Source organism: Peromyscus eremicus, chromosome 2 (assembly GCF_949786415.1).
Source record: "Peromyscus eremicus chromosome 2, PerEre_H2_v1, whole genome shotgun sequence".
Classification (NCBI taxonomy): domain Eukaryota; kingdom Metazoa; phylum Chordata; class Mammalia; order Rodentia; family Cricetidae; genus Peromyscus; species Peromyscus eremicus.
Genome location: NC_081417.1, coordinates 86,290,562 through 86,314,547, shown reverse-complemented (window position 1 = coordinate 86,314,547; position 23,986 = coordinate 86,290,562). Strand labels below are relative to the sequence as shown.

General features: G+C 39.5%; 1 long non-coding RNA gene across 2 annotated transcripts in view; it reads left to right on the top strand.

The window, feature by feature from the left end:
* The window catches only part of LOC131903721 (uncharacterized), a 112,532-nt gene that overhangs the window by 7,284 nt on the left and 81,262 nt on the right, over positions 1-23,986 (top strand). The window lies entirely within an intron of this gene.

Genomic DNA, 23,986 nt, shown 5'->3' with positions numbered 1-23,986 from the left:
GGTGGTTTTAGCATACAGTGGTATTTGTTTTAAGCACTATTTCTAGAAGGATTCTGAAGCTTTGTCTCCTTTCAGTGAGATAAAATGTACTTTAGATATGTTGATCCCACACCACCACACACACACACACACACACACACACACACACACACACACACACACACATATAAACACTGGGGCATGTGCTTCATGTTCCTCTGGCTTAGGTCTTCCACTGTTCTGAACCACTGAAGTAATTCTAGCTTAGATTTCTTCATTTCATCTTGAAGTGACAAAATCCCCATCAAAAGCAATATAAGAAAGCATGGTTTCATTGTGGCTCACATTTTATGGATATAGTCCATCTTGTTAGGGAAGTCAAGGCACCAGGAGAGTGAGGCAGCTGGTTAAACTGCATCTGCAGTCAGGAAACACAGAGAGATAAGTGCTGGCACTCAGTACATCTTCTTCTTTTTACCCAGTTTTGAACACCAACCCTTGGGATCTTACCATCCACATTCAGGGTAGGTCTTCCTTCCTCAGTTAACCCTCTCTGGAAATCTCATAGACACACACAGGGGGATGTTTCCATGGTGATCTAAAGCCTGTCAAATAGACAATGAAATTTATTATTGGTGGAAGTATTAAGGCAACTCCACGTAGTTAAAAGGGAGGTTTATTTGGGGGTTTTACTTACAACAAGTAAAAGGATAGGTTACAGGGTCTAGGAAAGGTCAAGTGTAGTCCAGCTGTGTTCTCCATAGAACTCTGCTTGGTCTACCATCCAACATCCAGAATTACTAGGAACCAGGAGAGCCTGCACATCTCGGGTATTAAGGGCTCGTGTCTTGGCCCCACCTCAGGGGCAGGCCATAGGTAGGCGTGATAGTTAATGAAAAGCTCACTGGGTGTAGTACTTCCAGGTCAAAGCTGGAACAGCTAACCACTACAATTTATTATCACATTGAAATTGAGCTTTGCCTTTATATACATAGAGTTAGTGAATCTTCCATCTAGGCATGCAAGGTTAACAGTATAGATGAAAGAACTGAGGCTCAAAGAAGTGTACTGACGTCTTCCTGTCCCTTTCTGGATTCTAAGCTCAGTTAGTAGAATGGGGTACAGATCATCAGTTTTTAAAGTCTGAAGTCTTTCTGTAGCCCTAACATTTCTTGGTTTTATCTGGCCATTACTGATGGCTCACAGCTGGCTTAAGATGGATATAAGATTAGATCTGGTGATTATGTTTGCATGAAAGAAATTATAGCCATAGATAGTAGGAAGGAGTAAGCCAGGAGCAGAAAACATCTTAATATTGTTACTTGTCTTCAATACATCCAATTCTTTGCTGTAGTGACTAATATTAACAAATATGATTATCAACATTTTTTAAGATTCCAGAAATGAGCCAGGAAGCTTGCCAGTTAACTTAGCTGGCTGATGTAATTTCATCTCAATGATCACTCTTTAAATTAGGCCTAATTTGCACTGCCCATTTTGAGGATAACAAAACTGAGTCTCAACAGGCTTTATTTAACCCCTACCCCAAGACGTTTTGAGCTAGTACGGGAATTTAAGGGATTCCAGAGCCGGCTCCCTTACCCAGCATGCTCTGTGATTCTATGACAGGGCAGTGGCAGACATGCTCAGAACCAAGGTCCCTTTTTGGATTTCTGTTTTGGGATCCCAAAGCTGTTGTTTGCTTATAAATGTAGCCCTGTCAGTGGTGTAACCCACAGCATAGAAGGTCATCATCACAGAGACTGGACCAGGCTAGGCTGTGACCTGGCTAGGTAGTCACTCCCCCATCTCACCCTGATTATAAATACAATCTTCTCAGCTGATGCAAACCCAGTCGTTTTCTCCACTTCCACAATTCTGACTTCAAATACATTTCCCTCTGGGCTATCTGTCTTTCTTCAAACACATATAAATCTTCAAATTTGTTGTTTCTCTTCCCTGGATCTATTTTCCTCCACTTTGTATTGTTTTAAACAGGAACAAAACTGCCTTTCCCCCCTGTTAAATTCAGTTTAATACCTCACTTAGAGCTGCCTTGCCAATCAGGAGATAAAATACAATCACACCAGACAAACTCTTAAATTCAGCCCTGTCTTCATATTTTGCCATGTGAGTCTTGAAATTTACACAGCCTTGGTTTTCACTCTAATTGATTCTTCTAACCTGACCATGACTTTTACCACCCTGTGGTTAGAACACTTGGCTGGCCTTATTTCTCCACTGTCAGAACATATATCACCTTTAAAAGGACCCAAAGTGTCAGGAAGTTTATGTCTCAAATTTAAGGTTTCTTGAATGAAACAAGAACTGCTGAGCAGTTTAGAGAGCTTAACATGAATAATAAAACATTCAGAGATGAGGCTTTTTCTTCCCTGAAAACTTTATCTAAAAAAAAAAAAGACATTCACAGTTCTCTGTAGCATGGGCACACCCAAGGCAACCAATCAATTTCCTTCAACCTTATAAAATTTGTAACTACAGAAAACTTCCCTGCCTTCAACAACTGTGATACTGTTAGACGTGGGTTTATAAATGGTGACCCTTGCCCTGCCTGTTCAAATAAGAAGAGATTGAGAAAGATGAGTGCAACTCTGAGAGACTGTAGCTGCTGTAGTCAATCTGCTTTGGAAAGAAATCAATTTGTGTCGCCTTGAAGAAAGCTCAGCCTGTTATAGCAGGTCATTATGTATGCAAGGTCATTATGTATGCAAATAATGTCCCAAATTGTAGAGATCTGGAGTCTTACTGGAACACACATCAGGCTTGGAGACTAGAATCCTGGACTCCTGTATCACTAAGAGCCCCATTTACTGTGTACAATCATTCTAAGTCTTCATTTATATCTCCTAAATATGTATATACTACTATTATCTCCCCTTGACCAATAAGGAAATTAAATCCTTTAATAAAGGGGTTTAGGAAAACCCTCCTAAGGGCATGTATCAAGTAAATGAGGAGTTGAGGCTTGAGCATCAGTCCACCCTGCTAGCCACTCTTATTGTTTGAATGAGTCATGTGTTTGAAGCTTGGCGTCCTAAGTGGCAATGTGAGGAAGTGATTAAGATCTATAGGAGATAGAGCTTGCTAAGGGATTGTTGAGAATGTTGTCCCCAGAAACAGTTGATTCAGTTTTCATAGGACTATGGAGGATGCTGTCCCTAGAAACTGATATAGTTCTCATGAGATCATGGGGGATACTGTTCCCAGAAGAAATTGGTGCACTTCTTGGGACCATAATAGGTCTAGAACAAAGGTTGCTATAAATAAAGTGCTCTGTTCCCTAGTTGGTCATTCTCAAGTTTCCTGTCTCACTGTGTGATTTCAATGTCTCACTTGTACACAGTCCTGCTGCTGTGATGTTTTCTTCCATGAGGTCTCACTGGAATCAATTAGATGATGACACCATGCAGTTTAACATCTGAAGCTGAGTTAAAGACAAAACAGAGACTTTGTTCTAGAAAGTACCCAGCCTTGGGTGTTTCATCATATAAAAAAACAGAATACCACTGCCACTATATTGGATCATTGTGTTAACTTAACCAGGTCAAGCCATTTCTTATCTGGGTATGAGTTTTCTTCTTAATTGTCTCTTACAAAACTAAAGTGGTTGAGTGTTGCAGAAGAATTGCCACCCCAGCAGCTGACAGATTTGTCTCACATGATCAGAGGATGCTATAGATTCTTAAAAAAGCTAGGTCCAGACACATAAAACCTCTAAAAAGGTACAATATGTTTAACAATGTGTGTAGGCTTAAAAAAGAAAAGAAAATGGGTGTAGACAGTCATAGAAAAAATGGTTTATAAATAATAAGAAAGTTTTAAAGAGAAAATAAAATAATATTAAAAAGATAAGGCACATTAAGATGGAAAATACACAGAAAGTCTGGATTCTATATAGTGTCTTGTTGATTTTGAAATTTTTGAAAGCAAATAAACAGAGAACAACAGCTGCTGAGAGACACTGAATTGTGGAAGAGACTGCTGAATTAAACTATCCTAGATCATTTAAGAATGCTTTAACTTTAAAATGGAAGTAAAAAATGTATTGCTTTGGGGAAGAGGTTATACTTTTGTTTACACAGAAAACAAAAGGCCGTGGATTCATTCAAGGTTAAAGAAGATCAGGTTTGATCAGGGAGACCCCATGAACATCTTGGCTAAAGAGATAAAGAAATAAACCAAAAACAAACAAACAAACAAAAAAACAAAAAAAAACACAAGACAGGTGACATATATTTTATCTGCTCAAATAGAAAACAAAAGATCATCTTTGGCTGGCTTGTGTACAACACAGAGTCCATACTTGTGTTAATGCAGATATGTATGTTACCTTTGAAAGTTTGTATGTTTTCAGAGGAAGGGCACATCATATCAATGAAAACAAGTGGCCCAGGTGATCCAGCCTCTCAGAATGTCTTTGTTGCAGTTTCCTCAGAGTTCTACATCTAGAACAGCTTTAAAGCTGATGACTGAGGTGGTCCAGCCTCACAGACTGTTTAGCCAGAACTACAGATAAGCCTTGCACTTTCCCATTGCACAGAGATTGAACAACAGATGATACAGCTAGCTCTCCCAGGACTTAACCATTATCCCATTTTTCTCAGGGTCCTAAAGATGTTGTTGTCCACAGACAACAGGAAACAGTAGAGAACATGATACACAGATTCCCAAGAGGTGGGGTGGGTGGCTTTTGGTAATTCAATGTTTTTCATTATTTAGGGGCATTGGTTACAAGTTGTTATTGGTCATAGTAAAAAAAAAAAACTGAAAAAGGAGTTTAGATTCAGGGATCTCTTTCTGGAGGGAAAAGGGAGGATATGATATAGAAATGATAGGAAGAAAGGGTAGATTATTTAATCTACTTTCAACCTTAAAAAGCAACTACTAGTCTAAAATATTTTACAATGGTATGAATTTTTGCATATGGATACAAATTTAAGGTTATTTTTGTTATACTGTATATATGTTTCTATTCTTGTTTAAGGTATTGTACCTATATCTCATTTAAAAATGCAACGTAAAGCTTTTATCTATTTAGAATAATAGCTATTATTTAGAATTTAGAAAATTCTAAAAGCTATTTAGAATAATAAAAAAATACAAGTTAATAATTAATCATCTATAACAATCAAACTTATAGCCATGTTAGGTATATTTCAAGGTCATACAGAGATAATTTTAGATAGATAGGCGATCTTTAAATATTTCAATGACCTACAGAATATGACATATAAAATATTTTAATAATATAAGGCTTTTCATGACAGTGAGACACATCTGCTTCTGGCCGCACCAATCTACTTCATAAAAGGATGAAGAACCTTGTTGTGGAATTTGTTTTCATTGTGTCAAAGCTAGCCATTTGGTCAAGAAACTGCCCTTGCCTTAACTGCTGACAGCATACTGTCCAAACTGGCAAGCAGGACACACAAAAAGAACTACTGCTGAACTTTGCCAATACAAGATAGGGCAGTCCTTCAAAATTTCTGCATGATAGAAAAGTCTATCAGATATTCTATGCCTGTAGTCAAGAGATGGATGCCCCAACATTGCAGAGGCACCTTCTATGACTGTCCAGGCAGCCAGATAATCTCTGTCATTTCTATAGTTTTGAAAGTTGCTTCCTCTGCACTTTCTGTTTACTCAGGTAATATTTTATTTTTCTTTAGTCTCTGATGGTAATTAAAGACTAGATAATTATAATTTTATGGTTTTCCTTGTGACCAAATTCAGAAAAGAAACTTATGTAAGAGATGTAAAGTTTATAGGTTGAAAAATATAAAAGCTTATGTTGTTTATCTAAAAAGATGTTTTAAGGTCTGAAAAGATATTTTTAGGATGGTAATACAAGTTATAACAAAAAATGGTTTAGGTATAAAACTTTGGACTGAGATAGGATAGATAATGGAGTATTTTCTCTAAATTTGGCAAATGCGAATGAACCGAACATTGTAAATGTAATTGTTACCTGATAATTGTTCTTTATAAAAAACATTTGTTTATCTATTATGTAAATAGTGTTCTGCCTGCATGCATGCATGACATAGGGTACCAGATCTCATTATAGATGGTTGTAAGCCACCATGTGGTTGCTGGAAGAACCACATGGTGGCTTACAACTACCATGTGGTCTCTGGAAGAACAGTCAGTACTCTTAACCTCTGAGCCATCTCTCCAGCCCTGATAATTGCACTTATTGTATATAGTTATATTGTGTCAGAGTTAAAACCTTTCTTTTTTATTTAGACAAAAGGGGGAATGTTGTGTGATATTTGATTATACTGTGTAAAGATATGTCACTGTGATTAGTTTAATTAAAAAGCTAAATGGTCAATAGCTAGACAGGCGTTATAGGCAGGACTTCTGGACAGAAAGAGCTCTGGGAAGAAAAAAAAAAGGGAACCACCAACCAGACACTGAGGAAGAAGGATAGGCAGGACAGTATAAGTGACCAAGCCATGTAAAAGAACATAGATTAAAAAAAAATGGGTTAATTTAAGTAATAGGAGCTAATGGGACAAGCCTAAGCTAAGGTCAAGCTTTCACAATTGGTAATAAGCCTTTGTGTCATTTTTTGTGAGCTGATGGCCCAAAGAAAAACCCATCTACAGTTGAGATCATAGCTCAATGATAGAGTATTTCCCTAAGCAATCGAAAGGCACTGGGTTGGATCCTTAGGGAAAATGAAATAAAGCAAAAAGACCTTTGATTTTGGAATCCTCCTTTTAAAATCCAGAGTACCATCAGGAGTTGTGTAGTCTGGTGTAAGTTTTCTGTGGTTCTGACTGTCAATTTCTATATGTGTGAAATGGAGGTAAAATGTTCAAAGTGAGATCAACTTTAATAGAAAAGATGAGAGTGTTGTACACAGTCAAGGGTGTACTATTATTTGCTAAAAATTATTATTCCCGTAAGACTTAAATACGAAAATATTTCATCATGTTTTTATATAGTTAAAAATAAATGTATAGCCTGGTGTTGTGTCAATCCCCTGTAATTTCAGCACTTGGAAGGTAGAGTCAAGGGGATCGGGGTGTTCAGATTCAAGACCAACCTGGGAAACATGAGATCTTTGATGAAAAGGTCAAAATGTGTGTACTACACACCCACAGCTATTTCACAGCTGGCTGGTGAAGTGCATGGCAGGATGAGTACAAGTGAGAGTTCTAGAATCAGGCAGATCTATTGTTTCACGCTACTGTTGATATTATTTTTTGGCAATAAGCTCAACTTCTCTAAGATTCAGTGTCTTCTCAGAATCAGTGAGGTGACCCCTTGTAGTAGGTGTGAAACCATCTAGAATATTAATGCTCATGAGTCACTTAGTACACTGCCTCTCACAGAGAAGAGGTGTTCAGTGTGCACTGATGAGAGAGAAAATGTTTTGGCTAAGTGGTACATAGAGTAGCCTGGGCTGCAGCACAGCCTACCTGGGAGTTCTCCTGGCTTTTGATCGTTGTCTTTAGGACAGAAAGTCATCCCCTTAGCCTCCCAGGGATGTATACTCTCTTCACCTTTCCTGCCACCTTTCCAGCTGACAACAGTATCAAACCTGTAAGAACTGAATCCTTCTGCTGGAAGGAAGCAGGACAAGGAACTCAGATGGAGCAGAAAACAAATGTAAATTTCAAGTTCATAGACACTGCTTCACTAATTTTCACTTCCTCCCATGCCTTGGGTTTATTTCAAGTTCCGTGTATATGGTCTACCCAAATTATAGAAAAATCCATGAATAAGAAAGCTAATATTTAATTTATTTGTGTCATTAGAAATTTTTTATTTAAAAATATTTCTTTTAGTATTTTTATTTTATTCTTTCCTTTCCTAAAGCCCTTCCCAGATTCTCCCCACCCAACTTCATGCTCCCCACAATATCCTTAACCCCCCCACTCCACAATATCCAAATGAACTAATCAGACAAAAAAAATACTAAAACAAAAACAAGAAAATTGTTTAAAAGATGATGGAGTCTGCTTTGTGTTGGCCAACTACTCCAGGGCATGGGGCCTGTGCTGGAAAGTGGAACTAATTTTCTCTTTCTCAGCACATGTCAGTCACAAATAGCTTTTTGTCCCACCCCAACCAAGAAGCTATTTGCAAAACAAAGCTAACATTTTTGGTCCTACTTGAAAGTCCAGAAGACAGAGGTTCAGGAAAGATGAATTACTTGCTCAAGAAAAGTCAGATAACCAGTGTAGCAACCATAACAAAATGTAAGCATTCAAAAATGAATGCATGCAAATATATATCCATTACATATTCACATGAATCAAAGTTATAAGCATGCATTCATTCATTGATTGTATGTATATGTGTATACGTGCGTACAAACATATAATTTCATTTTTCTCTTGTTTGTCCAGTTGCTTTCTTTAACTTTTAGAAAGAGGGTTGTTTGCCATTTGGAAGTTATAATGTACAAGATGCTTGAAATGTTTGGAAGACACACTCTGGAAAATATATTTAACATCTATAGTGTATTGAAATAATACTTCTAAAATGATAGTAAAATCTGTCTTTTGCAACTTTATTTTTTTTTGTGGGACAAATAACTGCCATGCAAAACTATTTATCAGAATTTAAGAATATGTTGCCCTGCCTGGCAATAATTTCTATACAAGTTTGATTGGGATGTCTTTTTTTTTTTTAAATTCCACTTACTTTTTATTCTTTCCCAGTTTTACATACGTATTTAATGAATTTTAGTTGTTTTTGTCCCCATTACTTTCTACCACTACCAGTCTCTCCCAGTGAAACCACCTTTCTCTCAACAATTGTCTGTCCTATTGTTACGTGTACATTTTATGTGTGACTGATTGAATTGAATTAGAGTTGCTTGCATGTTGAAAGGCAGGAGGTTATTCACTGCAGCATAGGTGACTTAACACTGAAGAAAGTGACATCCTCTCCCCCAGCAACCACTAATAATCAGTAGGCCCACAGAAGGGGCTCAGAAGTCCCTCTCCATCCATGATGAAGTGTTGACCTATGAGGAAGGTCCTATCTTGAGCAAGTTGTGTGCAGATAACCAGAGCTTCAGTTAGTTTACTAATGCAATGACCATGTCATATCCAGAAGACCTCTTTTTGCTGTATACTTTTCATCTTCTTCCTCTCACATTCTTTCTGCCTCCTTTTCCTCAGTGGACCCTGAGCCTTGGATGTGGTGATATAAATGTCTCACTCAGAACCAATTGTCTACTGCCACTTGACACTTTCACAAGTTATAAGTTTCTGCATTGATTACTGACTGCAATAAGAAGCTTCAATGAGGAAGGCCAACTCAGCGCTAGTTTATCGATATAAACATGAGTATTTAAAATACAGTTTGACAACAGGAGCATGTAGAAAAAAGGTATTATAAAGTTCCTTTCTAGAGCTTATGCTCTCCCCAGACAAGAATAAAGATTTGAGATAGGGCATCTAGGTTGTTTCCAGGTTCTGGCTATTACAAATAATGCTGCTATGAACATAGTTGAATATATGTCCTTGTGATATGATTGAGCATTCTTTGGGTATATGCCCAAGAATGGTATCACTGGGTCTTGAGGGAGGTTGATTCCCAATTTTCTAAGAAAGAGCCATATTGATTTCCAAAGCGGCTGTACAAGCTTGCATTCCCACCAACAATGGAAGAGTGTTTCCCTTGCTCCACATCCTCTCCAACATAAGGTGTCTTCAGTGTTTTTGATCTTAGCCATTCTGATGGGTGTAAGATGGTATCTCAAAGTCCTTTTGATTTGCATTTTCCTGATGACGAAGGATGTTGAGCAATTCCTTAAATGTCTTTCAGCCATTTGAGTTTCTTCTGTTGAGAATTCTCTGTTTAGCTCTATAGCCCATTTTGTAATTGGACTGTTGGGTATTTTGATGTCTAATTTCTTGAGTTCTTTATATGTTCTGGATATCAGCTCTCTGTCAGATGTGGGGTTGGTGAAGTTCTTTTCCCATTCTGTAGGCTGTCGTTTTAACAATCCAGATGGCCTTCAACTGAAGAATGGATAAATAAAATGTGGTACATATACACAATGGAGTAATATTCAGCAGAGAAAAACAATAACACCATGAGATTTGCAGACAAATGGATGGAACTAGAAAAAAATCATCCTGAGTGAGGTGACCCAGACTCAGAAAGACAAACATTGTATGTACTCACTCATAAGTGGATACTAGATGTAAAGCAAAGGATAACCTGACTACAACTCACAATTCCAGGGAGGTTACCTAGTAAAGAGGACCCTAAGAAAGACACAGAAATTGCCCAATGACAGAGAAATGGATAAGATCTACATGAGCAAACTGGGGGTTGGGGGGTAATGGAGGGCAAGGTGGAGGGGGAAGAGAGCTTAGGGGAGAGGGAGGTCTCAGCTGGATCAGGAGCAGAGTGGGAGAATAGGGAGGGAGATGCCATGATAAATGTAGATCCCAGGTGAATAGGAAGAAGCAGAGTGCTAGAGAGGTTCCTAGAAATCCACAAAGATACTTCCACTGTAGACTATTGGCAATGGTTGAGAGAGTGCCTGAGCTGACTTGCTTTGGTGATTGGATGGCCAAACACCGTGGCTGTCATGATAGAACTCTCATCCAGTGTCTGATGGAAGCAGATGCAGAGATTCATGGCCAAGCCCCAGGTGGAGCTCTGGGAGTCCAATTGGAAAGAGAGAGGAGGGACTGTATGAGCGAGAGATATTGAGACCATGATTGGAAAAAGCACAGGGACAAATAGCCAAACAAGTGGAAACACATGAACTGTGAACTGATGGCTGAGGAGCCCCCATGGAACTGGATAAGTGAGACAGTTGATTACCTTGAACTGTTTGGGAGGCCCCCAGGCAGTGGAGCCGGGACCTGTCCTTTGTGCACGGGCAGGCTTTTTGGAGCATGGGACCTATGCTGAGACACTTTGCTCAGCCTTGGTGTAGGGATGAAGAGACTGGACCTGCCTCAGCTGAGTCTACCAGGCTGGGCTAACTCTCCAGGGAAGACCTTGCCTTGTAGGAGGTGGGAATGGGGGATAAGTTGGGGTGGGAAGAGCTGGGAGGTGGGAGAAGGGAGTACAGGGGAATCTGTGGCTGATATGTGAAATTAAGTTAATTATAAAATAAAAATTAAAAAAAAAAGATTTGAGATAGGAATTTATCCATAGTTCTCCATCTGAGATCTCTGTGATTAAAAAAGACCTCATAAAAAGGATAAAGGTAGGTTGGAATTATAGAGAAGTATGATGGTAGGAGCTTGAGGGGCCTTTTTTTTTTTTTTTTTTTTTTTTTTTTTTTTTTTTTTTTGGTTTTTCGAGACAAGGTTTCTCTGTGTAGCTTTGCACCTTTCCTGGAACTCACTTGATAGTCCAGGCTGGCCTCGAACTCACAGAGATCCACCTGGCTCTGCCTCCCAAGTGCTGGGATTGAAAGCGTGTGCCACTACTGCCCAGCCTTGAGGGGCCTTTTAAAGGTTGGGCAGGGAAGTAATTATCTCAGGAGAATCCATTCTGGCTCATACCTTGACTTTTAGCTCAATGAGATTCATACCAGACTTCTGATCTTCAAACTTTTAAAATAAATTTGTCTTATTTTCATCCACTATTTCTATTAATTTGTTATAGCAGAAATTGATAACTAATACAGCTCTCTGTTTATTTGGATGACTTCATTTACCTCCAAATTAGTCTGTCTCTCTTCTACTCTGCCATTCTCCCATGTATAAAATCTATTCTACATCCAGTAAACAGAAGTTTAATGTAAAATAAAAACCCACTAACGATCCTTGTGATTAAAATTTTCCACAGCATTTTATCATACACAGGGTAAAGTAGAGACCCCTTATCATGACCATACTTCTCTAAGTGAGGCATAATGGCTAAGTAGACTTTCCCAACCATCCCTAGCAGGTAATAGAGAAAGAGGAACAAGAACCTCGAGATCTGGCCAAGGCTTCTTATAACAAATGTATTCATATGCTTTGATCTGGATTAGCTTCTTGCAAGGAAAGAAATAAAGAACTTTGTTTCTCAAATGTGAGAGCAATTAACCTACAGTGTCTGAAGTTTCTAGATGGAAGGCCGAAAGAAACTAAAAACATTTTTGGAAGCTTTTCCTTCTTCTCAGAAGTAAACAAAGTACTAAAAACAAAACCAATTGTTCAGGGGCAATATCTGGGGAAACCAAGGACCCTTTAATGCATAAATAGTAAGCAAAGAGTAATATACAATATACTTATCTATGCAGGGTTGTAAACATGAATGACTGCAGTAGTGGACTGGAAACATATGCCTTGGAATGCAGGACAAATGTTGCCTGATCTTATGACTTTTTAAGAGGAATTACAAATCTGGAGTTACATGCAAATCTGACTTAAAAATACTGACAATATATTCAAATGATTCTTTTAAGCATGTAAAGATTCAGTGAAATACTTCTGGGGCCTCAAGGGCCCAGGGACAAGGGCTCATGATCCTCAACTGCATTAGAAAACAGGCTGAGCAAACCAATAATCAACAAGAGTCTCCCAAGAGCTCTCCAGAAGCCATCTGCCACCTGGCAGTTCTGGGTTCAACAGTGGCTTCTCTTTACTTCTATGTCTTATGTGTATTTGTGTGTGAAAGGGTGTGTGTTTTTGGACAATACACTTGTGTAGATGTCATGAGTATTTGCACGTGTGTGCACGTGGAGCCCACAGGTCTATGTTGATTGTCTTCCTTTACAATGCTCTATCTTAGTTTTTGAGACAGAATCTCGGAGTGAACCTACAACTCATCAGTTTGGTAGACTGCCTAGGCAGTAAGATCTTTCCCTCTCTGCACCTCCCAGTGCTGGGTTACAGAGGTGTGCTGCTGCAATAGGCTTTTGTGTGGGTACTGGGGTTCCAAATTCATATTCTTATGTTTCCACAGGTTCTTTACCTACTGAGCCATTTTCCTAACCCAATCTCCATATTATTCTGCAAGTTAGACTTTAGCCAGCAGATGGAATTCAGCAGTGCAACTTAGATATAGGGCCAGGAGTCTCAGACCAAGTACTCAAGGACACAACCCAGAGTTAACTCATGCGGGGATGTGGAGTATACTGCACCTTTGGGAAATGATAGCAAAAGCCAGTCTCTATTTTCAATCTAGTTAGGTCTGTAAGGGGCTGTTAATGATTCAGAAGTGATATTGGGGATCAGTAAGTGAAACAAAAATGACCTTTTTAATGCATTGAGTATCTAGTATGGGATGGGGTGGTTCTGAGACCCATAAACAAGTAATTTTCATCATTTTGTCCATGTTTACAAGGACTAATAAATCACAGAATGTAAGGATGTAAGCTGGTTCATTTTGGTTTGTTTTTTGTCAACTTGGCAATAGCTAGAATCATCTGGGAAAGGGGAACTTCAATTGAGAAAATGTCTCTATTAGATTGGCTCACAGGCAAGGCTGTGGGCATTTTCTTAATTAGTGATTGATGCTGATATGGAAGGGCTCAGCCTATTGTGGGTGGTGCTACCCCTAGGCAGATGGTCCTCAGCTGTATAAGAAAACAGGCTGAGCAAACCAATAATCAACATTTCCTCCATGGCCTCTGCTTCAGGTAATGCCTCAGGTTCCTACCTTGAGTTCCTGCCCAGTGTTCCATCAATAATGGACTGTGACTTGAAAGTATAAGCCAAACAAAGGCTTCTTTCCCCAGGTTGCTGTGGTCACCCTCAAACTAATAGAAATAACACTAGGACAGAGTACATGATTCTGTCTGGGAAAGCTGTTCACCAAGGGAAGCTTCTTAGAGAAAGTGATGAGGGGTTATTTAAAAGGGGGAAAATTGTCCTGGAACATAGCTCAGTGATAGTGTTCTGTCTTTGTATGTGCAAGACCACCATCATTTCAATTTCAAGCACCAAAATAAAGGTGGAAACTTGATTTTCTTTTTCAAGACTAAGGTTTATAGTGTGTTTGGGAAAGGGAACTCCACGTGTGCAGGTCTTCGCTATGGAAATAACAGATGAAATGTGATTAAGGAAAATGGACTAAATATGAGGGGATACTAGATAGGATAAATAGAAATGGATGGAGCAAGATAAGTTACCAGACAGTGTGAGGCAGAGGACATATGCAGAAAAGAGATAAGATCTCTTGCCATCCGCAGGGTGACAAATCCTCATGCTGTTTTCTTGACTTTGCAGTAATCTTTCTGGAAAGCTTGGTCTTTTCCCCAGAATGCATCTTGTGCTTAATAGTAGGGCTCTGGTGTTGATAAGGAGAGGGGTCCTCTCTGTTTCCTATCAGATGCTGATGGATCATCTTCCTGATCATAGAAATGATTCCTGTGGATAGTCTAGGGTTAGACACTAGAGACTAGACTAAAGAGGGTGTCTGTGCTCAGGTCAACATGAACAAATAATGTCGATCACAGATGCCCAGGCTAAGAAAGAGAGAGTGATAGACAATCTAGATGTCTTCCTTTCAACATGATCTCTCTGCCCACAAAACTCAAGGATTCAAAAGTTATCTTACTTTCTTGCTTCTTTCTTTATAGACATTAAGTATTGTTTGATGTCTAACCATTATGCTGATTTTCTTCTTTTGAGACCTGCTAAAACATCATCTCCATCTTCAAAGTCCTACTATTTTAACATTTTTGTTTAAAAATCCAAATGACATTTTAGGTTTTCTTTGACCATTCTATTTAAAGCCAGCTAAAAACTTTCTATCTTCCTCTTCTACTCCATTTTCAGTAAAACGTATAGGGTAAATATTTCTGCTGTTTCATTTACTCTTTTATCCCAATACTTCCAGCAGTATCTAGAACAAAGTTGACTGTCTTTCCCATTGATATTCGTTGTAGATGGTGCATACTGGACTCTAACTATGCACCAATGATCACATAGTTTATCTGTCACTTGCATGTCAGTCACATGCCAAGGAAATAAGTGCATCAAGTCCACCTCAGTATTCCTGAATCTAGGAGGATGTATAATATATGGAAGTTGCACTGTACATTCTTATTAAATGAATTAATCTAGTTATGGTGGCTCCCAATCCCACCAAACAGGAATTCTTAATAATGTTGAGAAATTCTTTGCCTCCTGAGTCTTTTCAACCATTATCTGCAAATGTGGATTTCAAGTTCTATTTCTAATATCAGTCACTCATATGTAGTGATGCATTGGGATACTAAAAAGATAAGCTCTCTGGTTAAATAGATGTGGCTTAAAACTCAGTGCCATGATTTACTGCCTCTGCAAGCATGGCTATCTCCCTTAATTTTTCTGAAACTTGCTTTCTTCATTTTCGAGCTCAACTAAGCAACCATGTGTCTTTCAGTGGCTTAGTCTAAGTATGAAATAAGGCTATGCAACGTAAAACACAAGGTCTAACAAGCACTTAATAAATAACAAGTATTAATAACATACGTTTTAAAAATACTTGAACGTTTGACTGTGTGATTCTAACACTTCCTGTCCAGTTTTTCTGGGATAGCGTTTGCTTGCCTATCAACAATTGTTTTCATATCAGTCTTGCTCCAAAGTTGCGTTCTCTACCTGGAATGTGTTTATTGCAGATGAGTGAGGTGGTGACAACAAGGGTAGGGCTGGGCAGGTGAGCTGCTATCATTCTGCTCCGGTATTGCTGTGCAAATAATCATAATCACTGCAACTCACTTCTATGACCTCTGCTTCATTCTTTAATCTGATCACAGCAATTATGTACAACCCAGAGATAATGAGGATGTTCCAAATGATCCCGTTTAGAGAGAGTCTAGAACTCATTTTGTGGTTACTCCCTAGTAATGCTTGTGCCTTGTCTCTAGGCCATTTAAAATCACTTACAGGAGAATGGAATATTTGCTGCAACCAGTGACAGTCTCCCTACTTCCCTCTGGGGCCCTGAACCTTTTGCATGATGCCCTTTTATATTTCACACAATCTCACAGCGGCAGGAAAGCCAGATAGAAATATCTTCCAGGCTCTTGCGGATGATTGGTTTACACCCAAATCACAAAATCTGATTATATCTTCGTAAATGTCTCTGCTTGCAAAGAGAGAGACCCATATTATTAATGGTCATAAAATTAAATTACCCGGTGCATTTCTATTCTAAAAGAAAAACCAATTCATGTTCACCAGTAGCCTGTATAGTGAAGATATATAAACAAAATAGGTGTGGGGGATACCACCCTGTTATTTATTCAATTCCAAAACAATTTCCACATACCATATGGCAAGATTTTTTTCATTCTCAAATCTTTTTTCACAAATGTAATTATAATTCTTTTTCCCTTTCCCAGAGAGAATATCTTGAGTATTGTAAAGATAGTGTGAAACTTAGGATCTTAACACAAACTTGTCACTGTGGCAGTTGTTCAGCTGCTAGCTGATGGAGATTTTGCTCCGAAGATCATCAGGGCTAAGATTTTCTAATAAGACAGTTTTTAATGATTGGTCAAATGATGGGATTAATGAAGGTCAAATGTTTTGCCAGGTTTCACAGGAATTCCCATCTCTCTGGTAGGGATTCAGTTTAGAGGAATCTGTGGTCTATACTACCATCCTGAAACAGACCCCCATATTTCTGGTTTTCTGGTTTCTTTATCATCTTTAGAGTGTTCTTCAGTCCCATTTGGTAGGTATCGTTGGCAACTTTGCCAGCCCACATTTGAGTCTGAGAGATCTTAGCACATATTTTTCATTTATTTCATATGGTGCCAAGCAAGGGATTGAGCATGACATTGAATAACAGTTGTATTAGTCTAGTTGAGCCTCTATAGGAAAGTGTAAGCAGCAAGTTAGCTTATACAAAGTTTAAATCTCACTGTTTTAAAGTCTAAAAGATCCAAGGTCAAGGCACAAGAAATGTCAGTATCTAGTAAAGGCTGGTTTTCTGGTCACTATGTTCTTACGTAATGAAAGGGACTAAATAGCTATTTGGCATCTCTTTTGAAGGGACTAAAGCCATTATTGACAGTTATGCACTCATGACTTTACTGCTTTTGAAATGCCACATATTTAGATACTGGATATATTTCTGTAGTGGGTAGCCATTCCAGCTTTGATCTGGAAGTTCCAACCCCCATTGAGGCTTCGGTGACTGTCATGCCTACAAGGTGGGGCCAAGACAGGACCCTAAAGACCTGAGATCCGGATGGGACGGCTCTCTTGGTTCCTGGACCCTGGATGCTGGAGGTAGACCGAGCAGAGTTCTCCAGAGAACACTGCCAGACTGCGCTACACCTTTCTCAGACCCTGTAACCAATCCCTTCACTTGTAAGTTATCCCACAAAATAAACCTCCCTTTTAACTATATGGAGTGGCCTTAATAATTTCACCAATATGTTTCAATATCTTAATGTTGAGAATACATAGAAATTCAAAATGTAATACTTGTTGATTCAAATTCTCTGGTGCATACAAGTATTAGTAAGTTGTAACTTAGTTACACTTATAAAAACCTATTTAAATATGGACACATTCTGGAAGGCAAAGACGACCTCCTTCCCCTAACTTGCCAATACCTGTTCTGTGCCATGCTTTGTATTAAGTACTTTGTGTTTGTGAACTCATGTATATGTATCCTAGCCCTGTTATGCAAATACTATTTTATAGATTTACACAGATACAAACTCAAACAAAGGGTGTTTAACTGCTGTACTCAAGACTATGGGTGGTTTCTCTATTACAATGTCATGAAGATGACAGTCACAGTGACTTGGTGCCAGATACATCCCACAGTGACCCCAGTATTGTTATAAAAGGTAACCTTCACTGTGTTAGAATTATTTCCACTGTTAAAGAACACATGGAAGAAACACATTTAAGGGGTTGAGGAGAGGCTAATTTTGGCTCTTGGGGTTCAGTGCACAGCCATCCAGCTCCATTGGGCTTGCAGTGAGACAGACTACAATGATGGGAAAAGTGGAGACCAAGACCGGGAATGAAGATAAATCCCAGTGACCTCTTGATCCTTACAAAGGAGCATCCTCTTCTACTAAATATTTGGCAACCCCACAATGGCGTGACAGGCTAGTGATCAAGTCTTTACTTACATGAGCCTTTGGGGAACACTACAGATTCAACTCTAACATGACCTCCTTTGAAAGTGAGGAACTTGGGCTCAGCAACATAAAGACTGCACGCTTGAGTTCCCAGTGCTCACAAATGTGCTCTTATTCAGTTCTCATTCAGTTCACCACCTAAAATATACAGCGTGTCACATACCCTCTGAGTTTTAAAACATAGGAACTTAACCTCCATTTATAGCCTTGTTTCTGTGGGGTGATATGTTCCAAACTCCAAACAGCTGAGCTACACAGGCACTCTTGGCACCCTAACCTGTTTATGTGTTGAAGACTGTCTGTAACTTCCATGCTGGTAGTGTGCGTCTGGCAAGAACAAGACTGTCTTGTGATTTACCAGATGGTAATTCTGTTCTCCAGCTGGATTGGGATTCCCAGGGGGCCCATCCCTTCCTACAAGATTCCAGCAGTGCCACCCTGCACTGCCACTCCACTACCAGACACAGGGCTTTATGAGCCCCAGAACCAAGTCATGTTGCTCTCACTGAATGAGGAGGGACAGAAGTCCAGAAGGTCCTGTAATTGATGTGATCTTCCAGGATTGCCTCAGTGGATATGATGAGTAAAAGAATATCCACTGCTGTGCACATCCTCTGAAACTAAATATGCACAAACCTTTAGGTCTAGGAGATCAAAGAAGTTATTGCTGTGGAAGTCATCTGCGGCAGGACTAAGGTCAAAGTTTTCAAGTATTCTGTGGGCAACTTTCAGAAACGCATACATTCATATTATAACCTAGGTCACACACAGTATATGTGCATATATACATATAACTGGATATTATTATATTTAAATCACACTTATATATTCACCTACAGCAAAAGTTCTCTCTTGTCTCAGTCTTTCTCTGTCTCTGTCTCTCTCTGTTTCTCTCCCTCTTTCTGTGTGCATATGTGAGTGTGTGTGTGTGTGTGTGTGTGTGTGTGTGTGTGTGTACAGGCCAAAGGCCTATGTAGAATATCTTCCTTAATCTCACTTACTTCTCTGCTTTATTTCTTGAGACAGGACTTCTTGAACCTAGAGCTCATTAATTTGGCTAGGCTGGCTGGTGAGCAAGTTCCAGGGAGTGTCCTGTTTCTGTATCTCAGGACTTGGATTGCAGGTTTGTACTGATACACCCAGTTTTGACATGAGTGCTGAGGATCCAAGTTCAGGCCCTCATGACTAGTTGGCTAGGACTTTATTGACTGAACCCTCTCCCCAGCTTCCAGTAATATTTGTTCTGAACTCTGTGTGATCTCTTTTCTTTATCCTTTTTAACATACTCTGCTGTGGGATGTTCTGTATGTTAAATATGTTACTCTGATTGGTTAATAAATAAAACACTGATTGGCCAGTAGCCAGGCAGGAAGTATAGGTGGGACAAGGAGAGAGGAGAATTCGGGCAAGTGGAAGGGTGAGAGGGAGAGAGCTGCCAGCCACCACCATGAGGAAATGTTAAGATACCACTGAGCCACGAGCCACATGCCAAAGTATAGACTAATAGAAATGGGTTAATTTAAGATATAAGAATAGTTAGCAAAAAGCCTGCCACAGCCATACAGTTTATAAATAATATAAGTCTTTGTGTGTTTACTTGGTTGGGTCTGAGCAGCTGCAGGACTGGCCGGTGAGAGAGATTTTTCCTGACCGTGAGCCAGGCAGGACTGGAAAAACCTCTAGCTACAATACTCCAATTAATTTCTTTTCATCCCTTCCCATAAAAAAATGTTCATTACAATGCTCCAAGTTGTGAGTACAACCTACAGTTTTCGAACCAGTTTTCTTAAGGGTCACAGTTACAACTCTTGCCACTCAACCTCAGTTTCTTAATTTGTAAAATACATGGTTCTACTATTTTTTCTTTCATCTGTTGAGAGACTTAAATAAGATGTCTATTTTTAGTCTTCACTAAGTGATTTTTTACAATACAAATTATGAATTTCTATTTAAATCACCCATGTCTTTCCCTTTAATGTTGGGAAACAGAGTTACTAAAAGGTTAACATGACTTTACAGGTGTCACTATTTATTTTTTAATGTCAGATCCAATTTGAATTTTTTGTTTTGTTTTGTTTTCAATGTATCACAACCACAGTTTCCCCTCCCTCCACTCTCCCAATCTTCACCCCCTCCCACCTCCCCTCTCCCCTATATTCACTCCTAGTCCATTTCCCTTCAGAAAAGATCAGCTCCCCCAGGGATATCAAACAAATCATTATTAAAAACAGTGTTCGTGAGAAAAACCCAAACTTTTGGCACTACTTACACTCAGCTACCTTAAAAGCATTAGCACTCAAGAGTACCAGTGGCCAGCTTGCATCAGATACAACCCTCCTTCCTTGCCTCTATCAGGCTCCCTGAAACCCATTCTTTTTTTTATTATTTTTTTATTTTTTTATTTTTTTTATTTTGCAATACAATTAAGTTCTACATATCAGCCACAGATTCCCTTGTTCTCCCCCCTCCCGCCCCCCTCACCTTCCCCCCAGCCCGCCCCCCATTCCAATCTCCTCCAGGGCAAAGCCTTCCCCACAGACTGAGATCAACCTGGTGGACTCAGTCCAGGTAGGTCCAGTCCCCTCCTCCCAGGCTGAGCCAAGGGACCCTGCATAGGCCCCAGGTTTCAAACAGCCGACTCATGCAATGAGCACAGGACCCGGTCCCACTGCCTGGATGCCTCCCAAACAGATCAGGCCAATCAACTGTCTCACCCACTCAAATGAAACCCATTCTTACAAGCTTCCTGCTGAGAGTCTTTAGAGAATGCCAGCATCTCAGTGGAGAACTGCATTTTCCTATCTGCTGAGTGTAACAGCCAGGAAATGACTGTTGGTCAGGAAATAAGGCTATGGGATGTACAACTGGGAGGTAAAAGGTTCCCTTAGAGCTCTGTCTGGTCCTTCCAAGGCCCGCAGAGACATTGGCATAGGAGGAGAGTGATGACAGAACATGCTCAAGTTCTGAATCAGATTTGAGAAAATAGCCTAGGTATTAGCTCAGAATTTTTAGGGGAACTTGACAGCCACAAATAAAAGATATTTTCATTATCTTTCTCAGAGCTTTTGGATGCAGTAATGAGCCTGTGATACCCACCACAAACATTTTTTTGAGATTACCCAGGGCTTCCCACCCCAAGTCTTAGCCTAGTTAGTCCTTTCTCCCTAAAGCTTCAACTCTTCATGTACCACAGTCCAAATGCTCCTGACCCTGATATTTTCTATGATGTTTATTTGAAGGCCCCAGCTAGAAGACACATTGTGATAGCTTGTGTATTTGGGGTGACACTTGCCGTTTCTTAATGTGGCATAGATTATTACATAATTTTTTTCTCACCTACTAATCTGCTTTAGGGGGCAAGGTCTATATTTGATCCTTCTTTATATCCTTCTTGGTACCTAAAAGTATTTTCCTTTGAATAACACACTGTGAAATGGGTGAATGAACAAAAGATAAACAATGGAGTGTGAAGGTAGATGAAAGCTATCAGACTGCATAGTAGGATTAGGACAAATTATTTAATATGTATTTATAAGCGTGTGTGTGTGTGGCAGGGGTGGTGTGGTGTGTTCCATCAGTGAGTTGCAAAGGTTCTTGCTCCTAGGTGCTCAGGGGCACAACCTGGTGAGTATATATAAAATACAGCAGCCTCACTACAAGAAATTCTATTTAAATTGTTCAGGGATAAGACCTGTAACAACCATATATTTAACATTCTCTCTCAGCTATCCTAACAGCACAGTCATGGTTCAGAACCACTGCTTTTAGCTTTCAGATTAAAAGGTATATGATACATGGAAGTAGCTGGCAGAGAAGCTGGCACACACTCTGTAAATGTAGCTGGTAGGTGTAAATGGATATAAACACATCCTCTACTTCCTTCCTCTTGAGGGTTGGGATTCTATATTATCCTCTTTTCCCTGTGCACAGAGTTGGACCCAAGGGATGAGTTAAAGAGAAGGGAGCAGGTGCTGCAGGGGGGAACATGGGCAGGTGACCAATGAGCCAGCCCTGAAACGGCTTTACACACTCGGATGTGAAAATCAAATCATTGCTGACTAGTGTACTCAGGGAAAACTTTGTGAATAAGGTTGGAAACGAGTGTATCCTCAGTGGGCAGATAGAATTTGGTGAGCTATTGAAAAAAGAAAAAAGAAAGAAAGATACCGTAAAAGAAATGTAGTATCATGAAAGAAAAGAAGAAAGGGGAGAGTCATGTCATATCAGGCATATTACTAACTACTTTGCACTCAAGATCTTATGCACTCCTGGGAACTGTTGGCTGTCCTCATTTTATATGTGATGGGGTATGGTTCAGACAATCAACAGATGGTCACATACAGAGTAATTAATGGTGTTAAGGTCTTAATGGGGCTTGATCTGAGATATTGCCTGATTGGGAAAAAATGTGAATCGAAGCACACCACCCAGCAGTTGATCAGAGAGAGAGAAAAAGAGGTAGATAGGTTGCAGAGACATGTTTAAGTGAGAATGTAGATAATAGTGGATCTCAAGTTTTGGAAGTTTACCTTGGGGGCCACAGGGAATCATGAATTTTTGAGTGACATGACAGATATGATAAACAGTGCAGAGAGTCAAGAGCTAAAAGGGTTGACAGGAGCCCTGGGCAAGCTGTTTAATCCATAACTGGACTAATGAGAAAATTGATTTTGCCATTCTTAAGTTATTCTTGATGGGGATCAAACCCAACAATTGAACATTTTAGAAAAAGCTTGTTAGCATCACCATACTCAGAGTTAGCCATCTCGTCTTCTTCTCTAGGGAGACTTCAACAGGTCTGTTACATGTGCCTGAGCATTTGTACTCTGACCTTCAGAAAAAAAATCTGACGAAGGCTTTCCCTGAGACTTTCTCCCTATAAGGTGTCCTTACAGCTAGAGTCAGACCAAAGAATCGGGAGCTTACTCTTTTCGCCACACTCTCTGTGCTCTGAGCTGAAAACGCACAGAATTACCTTAGTATTCCCAAGTTGTCTTACTTTCCAAGCCACATTCATCCTTTGTCTTTATTTCCTTTGAACTACATCCAATTTATCACCCCCCCCTTTTCTTTCTGGAAACATGATGCTCAGAATTGAACACAGCCATCCAATTAAGTCTTAACCACAGCCAACTAGGGTATCTTAATTGTCTAGCTTGTCTTACATGGTGAAGTCTTATTAATAGGTAGATGGGGAGGGGGATGCGTGCATAGGAGAGCCACTTGAAGTCTCTTTTGAAGCTATACATGAAAAGGTAGGCAGCAGAAACTAATAAGCTCAACAAGCTGCATTGAAAACATTCTTATTTAATTTGTGGATGTGTTTTATTTGAGATGGTTTTGTATTCAGTTATGTTATTACCTTGAAATGTTCGTACCCCTAGTAACATATTTTTTATAAGTTAAGCTTTTACTTAGGTGCAGTGTGCTTGAGATGAAAGTCATTATCTGATTCAGAGTTTAATGTTTAAAAGTTCTGAAGCTAGTGAATCTGAAGGTATTCCCTGCATAATTGTGTACTTAAAGGCAGAGAGGTGAGGAGAGAGAGAGAGAGCAAGAGAGAGAGAGAGAGAGAGAGAGAGAGAGAGAGAGAGAGAGAGAGAGAGAGAGAGAGCGAGAGCACTTCGTGTTCTGTTTGAGATTCCAAAAACAGACAATTTATTTTTAGGTGAACTAGGAAGAAAGGGAAAGACTGAGAAGGGAGGTGTTGGACTGAGTGATGGAAATACCATATGGAGGCTTGGCTGGAGCAGAAGAGAAGCACTAGAAGGAAGGGGAGATGGAACACCAAGGCTGAGAAGGGGCCAGCACGTGCCAGAAGATGCAGTCTGCTGTAAACTAATACAGAGCTGAGAGATGGGAGATAATGTGCCCCTTGGATAAGAAACACAGCCATGAAATTCTTTATAAATTGTAATCTAAAATACATAACATAAAATTTACCACTTTAACCATTTTTGAGTG